This window comes from Macaca nemestrina, chromosome 17 (assembly GCF_043159975.1).
Source record: "Macaca nemestrina isolate mMacNem1 chromosome 17, mMacNem.hap1, whole genome shotgun sequence".
Taxonomy (NCBI): Eukaryota; Metazoa; Chordata; class Mammalia; order Primates; family Cercopithecidae; genus Macaca; species Macaca nemestrina.
In genome coordinates this window covers 13,607,823-13,613,660 of record NC_092141.1, presented here as the reverse complement: position 1 = coordinate 13,613,660, position 5,838 = coordinate 13,607,823, and the positions used below count along the sequence as shown (strand labels likewise).

The following is a 5,838-nucleotide window of genomic DNA, read 5'->3' as shown; positions in this document are numbered from 1 at the left end:
AGCTCCCCAAAGTCTTGTAATTTCCTAAGTGATGCTAGGAGCATCTTTTGTTCTAACATTTGGTCTTTGACCACGGTTTCTGACCCACAACTCCTAAATCCCTTGCAGTTCCTTAAGTGACAGCAGTATCTTTTGTTCTAATGAGGTGATGCTTGCTGGGTTCCTCAGTAGCCTCAAGATGGGGTCAGGTCACCAGAAAGACCAAACTTTGATTAGAAACTTGGAATTTTCAGACACATTCTTCATCATCCAAGAAGGGGAGACAGGCTGGAAACTGAGTTAACAATTGTCCCTGCCTATGTCATAAGGCCCCCACAAGAAACCAGTAACTGAAGGGCTTTGGAGAGCTGCTGGGTTGGTGGCCACATGGAGGAGCTGGGAGGGTGGCACACCTGGAGAGGGTGTGGAAGCTCTGGTTGCCTCCACCATCTTTTCCTGCTGTTCCTGAGTTGTATCCTTTATTACAAATCTACAACCTGGTAGTAAACTGTTTTGCTGAGCTCCATGAACTGCTCTAGCAAATCACCAAACCTGAACAGGGGCTCAGGGGAACCTCTGATTTATAACTGGTGGATCAGAACCACAGGTGGCAACCTGGACTTGTGACTGGTGTCTGACGTCTGTGGGCGTAGTGTTGTGGGACTGCCTGAGCCCTTAACTTGTGGAATCTGATGCTAACCTCAGGTAGAAAGTGTCAGAATTGACTCAAATTAGAGGACACCCAGTCAGTAAATGATGAGAACTGGAGAACTGATGGATGTGTGGAGGAAAAATAATCCCACATACTTGGTGTCAGAAATGTGTGAGTATAGGAGGAAAAAGTTATTTTTCTTTCTTTTCAGGAAGGGGAAAGAGGAGGGTAGAAAAAAACAGGGAGGAGGAAAATATGATGGAGATTCCTGGCTATAATTGATTGGCTCACGTTTACTCAGCTTCATGGGTTTAGATTCAGTTAAGGTACTGGAAATAAGATCACAATAAAATTTCATTTTTTTCTGTAGAGAAAGGTCTAGAGATATTTTTGAAAATACGATATGTATGTTTTACTATTTTGTGAACATTGTCCTTTCTATTATATTTCAGTCCATAGGCTTCATGTATTTCAGAATTATGTTTGTACATTATTTAAACACGTTTGTTTATTGAAGCAATAAGATTATATACCTCATGTATTGCTATGTTAGTAAATATAGTGTTTATTCAAGGTAGGTAATTAAAATATAATATTACATATCTACAGACCCAAAATTATATACTTATTATGGCTCAGAGTATGTTATACATTACAAAACTAATAACCTTTTGAAATAAAGATTGATTTTCTATAAAATCAGCCATCCACCCCCAAAAATACAGAAAGGAAGAAATAATCTTTCTATATATTGTGACATTTTTACAATTTCCAGAATTCCATGGAGTCTAATTTCTGCTGGGATATTTCCTCCAGGCTGACATTGGTTTCAGAAGGATGTATAATTGGACCAGTTCTTGATAAGCCTGAATCTTTATGTGCTGCGTGTCTGTAAGCTGCCCTCTCAAAGATCTGCTCTCCTCACATGATGCAGAAAGAAAATTATGTGGACAGAGAGAGAAATGTCACAATCTACGCTCAGCTGGTCTGGATTATCCAACTTCTGAGGTGTATCCGTCGGCTGTCCCTGTATCCCATTATAAATCATCTCCTTGTTGAACATCAGGCCAGACTGGGGTCTGATTCATTGGCTGAATGTGGCTACCTGGCTCCAGGAGGAGCCTCTGTCTCAGTCCTGTAATAGTCATCATGCTTTAAGAAACCTTCACATTTCTGAACAGTTACATAGTGTCCTCAGCTGAAGAAAGAGGAAGTCTGGAGTCCATTTCCGGCAGTTAGCAGGGAGCTGTTTTCCTCTCTCTGACATTAGCAAGGTTTGTCAGCTTGTTAATCTTTAAGGGGATTTGGGGTTGAAATTTTTTGGGGGGTGGACTTTAGGTTGGATAATATAGTCAAAGTTCTTCAATATGGTTTGAGGGAATAAAATAGATGCCCATGTTTTTTATGGCTGTGATTCCCACTTGGCCTTGGGTTTCAACTCCCAAGTTTATGTGAAAGGAAAACCACAAACTATTGGATAGTGTAAGCGCTATAATAATAGTCTCTACCTTTTTGCTTGCTTGATGACTTCCAAGAATGTTTCCATAATTCTGAGGTAGCAGAAGCAATCAATTAACTGTACTATAAATTACATGTGCATTGAGCATTCAAGCATTGTGGAGTCTGGGTTTCCACAAGGCCGTGGTTAACTGGCAAGGTTGGCCTGGACACATTTTCTTCCTTTTTCATTATTTCTCTGCCTGCTGCCTAATAGCCAGTTAAGATTTGGTGAGAAAAGCAGAATTAGGGAGTAACTAGACTAACCCCCTTTCAAGGGGAAGCTTTATTCTGATAAACCCCCTTAACTTACAAAAACCACATCTGGGATTAGAAGTGAAACAGAAGGGAGGGAAAATTTCTCCCACAGGGACCTGACTCTACCAGTCACACTTAGGAATTATTCTTTGACAAATACATATTTGCCTTACACGAAGTGGTAGAGATGTGCTGCATCTGGCAAACATCACATAAGGCTTCTGTACAGCTGGAACAATGATGCTCTTGTTTCTAATATTAGATGACGGAGAAGGAGTCAGAATGACATCTACCTCTATAGATACCGCGCTCAAGCTTCCTCCCCTTAGGGCAGACAGAACGCTTCTAAGAAGTGATCACCTTAGGTGTTTTCTGGAGAAGTGGTATGCTTAGAACCCTCATGCTCTTTCTCTGACAGCGTAATTTAAACCCTACTTCACAGACAATTGTGGGTGTTGAGGAAATGCATAAGAGTGGAAGACAGAGGGGAAAGGAATCAGATCTCTCACATGTATTTAAACTAGAGTCACCTTGTTTTTAGCTTTTTAAAAATTAGATTTCTTTCTGTCTCTCTTTTCTTCCCTCACTGCTTCCCTCCCTCCCTCCCTCCCTCCCTCCCTCCCTCCCTCCTTCCTTCCTTCCCTCCCTTCCTTCTTTTCTTCCTTCCCTTTCTGATAGGGCCTCACTCTGTCACCCAGCTTGGGGTGCAGTGGCACAATCTGAGCTCACTGGAATCTCAAACTCTTGGGCTCAAGAGATTCTCCCTCCTCAGCCTCCCAAGTAGCTGGAACAACACATGTGTGTCACCATGCCTGAGTCAGCTAGATTTTTCATTGTTTGTAGAGACGAGGTCTCACTCTATATCCCAGGCTGGTCTCCAGCTCCTGACCTCAAGCAATCCTGCTGCCTCCGTCTCCCAATATCGGCTTTCTAAACAAGATTTAATGTGAAGAAATAGTTCCACTGCTTTAAAAAAGAAGGGTAAGAGAAACTTGAAAATCACATCTATAAAATGACACTTTGCTTTTCAGGTTTTTATTCCATGCCTTTGGGGACAGCGACAGTCAACACCAACCTGTGGCATGGGATGGATTTCTATCAAAAGCCTCTGTGAATGTGCTCTGAGAAGTTTCTACAGAGTCTAACAGGGCCTCACTCTGTCACCCAGCTTGGGGTGCAGTGGCACAATCTGAGCTCACTGGAATCTCAAACGCTTGGGCTCTTGAGTTTGAAATACAGCAAAGAAAAATGTCAGTGCTCCCGCCTATGGAGTCACCAACTCTTCATAAATCCATTCCAAATAGATCATCAAGGACACTTGTAACAGAGACGTTTTCCACACCATGGCATGTTCCCGAAGAATCAAAGTTGGTCAGAGAGACTAAACAAGGACAGCACGGACCCTTTTTTGAAGCTGTTTTTCTATTTTTAAAATGCAGTTCAAAAGATATTGGAAAACTTTCAAAGGTTTATTCTTTCTCTCTTGCTGAACTTTTAAGGAGAGGTACAATAGAATACGTAGTACACTTGTAATCAGAACTGGGTTTAGGTCTTAATTCTGCTACTTATGATCGACATGTTTTGGGATATGTTATCTAGCCTTTTGCATACAAATGTACTCAGAAAATAAACAGACATTTGTGCTGCTTAATTCCTATGACTGTTAAACAGAAAGATGCAAAACTGGTCACAGCCGGGTCTCTCAGACTAATGTCTACATTCCTGTTTATGTTTTTATTTGAGTTCTTATTGTACAAATTGTTAATAGAAGGACCTGGTAGCTATGTGAGATATTGAAAATGCAATTGGTTATAACTTTAATATGTATAAGAGTTGGGTGGTCCAGGATGATGAGACAGTGCAGCCTTCCATCAAGTTCAAACGTGTTTAGAAGTAGGCAGAAAATATACCTCCATCACTTAAGATGCAAGGAAACAGAAATCTAATGAGGTAATCAACCTAAGTTCAAGTTACAGATGTCTATGAGTAGAAACAAGAATGAGGCAATGTATGAGACTTGAATTTAGAGGTCTTGAAGCATGTGAAAACCTCCTTTGAATTATAGAATCACTGACATAAAAATTATCAATAGGGTTTAATACATCACATCAAAGTTGCTGACAAGAATTCCGTTAGCAATCCTGTCTGAAATTTTTCTTTTTGCAACCCCAAGTGTGCTGAGAAAGCAACGCCACATCATACATGGGATTATATAATAGTATCCTTAATTGGCAGAAAGAATTGTCCTGAATGCATGCAACTCTCTTATGTATCTTATGCCCATTAGAAGTTTTGATTAAATTCACATCAGTTACTCAAAAGGGTAAATATCCTCCTTAGTGGTAAGTATCTCATAACTCTGAAAAGAGTTAGAATTCAGAATTGAAATGTAGAAGAGGTCGGGCACGGTGGCTCAGGTCTGTAATCCTAGCACTTTGGGAGGCTGAGGCAGGTGGATCACTTGAGGTCAGGAGTTCGAAATCAGCCTAGCCAACATGGTGAAACCCCTTCTCTACTAAAAATACAAATATTTAGCCGGGTGTGGTGGTGGGTGCCTGTAATCCCAGCTACTTGGGAAACTGAGGCAGGAGAATTGCTTGAACTTGGGAGGTGGAGGTTGCAGTGAGCTGAGATCACGCCACTGCACTCCAGCCTGGGTGACAGAGTGAAACTCTGTCTCAAAATAAAAAAAAAAAAAAAAAGCAAGAAATGTAGAAGAAAAAGAACACCATAGTTTTAATAGTTGGTGCTTATGAACTTATGTTTAAGAACTCTTGGCTTACTAAAGTGACCATCCAATAACCGTAAATTTAATTGGGTAATTGAATATTTAATTTAAACTTGTGATTTTAATTTGAAATATTTCTAGGTTGACAATATTTATTGGAACATTTATGAGCACTCAAAATTCACTATAAGTTTGTTCGTTAGATTTATAAGGAAAGGTTTGTTTGTTAAGTTAGACAATTAAAGCACTTAAGAAGAAAATCAAATATATCAAATTTAAATATGTATTCTAAAATATTCAAAAGAATTACATTATTAAGTTTATAATTGGGAAATGTACCATCAAAAGATCTTTAAAAGTGAATGTTAAAAATTGTTAAGAGAATAAAGAGAATAATGTAATTTACAAGCAGAATTTAAAAGCATAAGGAAAAACTAGGGTTTCAACTTTGTAACTATAACTAATATTAATTTTAGAAGCCAGAAATATTTCTGAATGGACTGGTCTGCATACAAAAACTATCCTCAAATAAATCTTTTTTAAAAACATTGAATTAACAACAACTCAAAAAATTATTTTGTTAATTGAGTGAGGGGTACTCAATGGGATGTAGGCTGAAATCAACCTTATTCTTTTTAACCACTTGCCATTAAATTTGTCCTGTAAAAAAGTTCTTTATCTGCTCCTAGCTCTAATCTCACATGGGTTCCATAGCCTTTTCTGT

The 5,838-nt window shown here is 39.2% G+C and overlaps 1 long non-coding RNA gene across 5 annotated transcripts; it reads left to right on the top strand.

Moving 5' to 3' along the window:
- Window positions 1–355: 355 nt before the first annotated feature.
- On the top strand, window positions 356–4,201 carry LOC105473544 (uncharacterized). Of its 5 annotated transcripts, XR_011615401.1 has the most exons (4): window positions 356–451; window positions 685–802; window positions 1,407–1,905; window positions 3,418–4,201. It is a non-coding gene; the product is annotated as an uncharacterized lncRNA (long non-coding RNA). The 5 variants fall into 5 exon arrangements; XR_982300.2 differs by lacking the exon at window positions 356–451 and having other exon boundaries at window positions 480–802; window positions 1,448–1,905; XR_011615400.1 differs by lacking the exon at window positions 356–451 and having other exon boundaries at window positions 480–802.
- The last annotated feature ends 1,637 nt before the right edge of the window (window positions 4,202–5,838 follow it).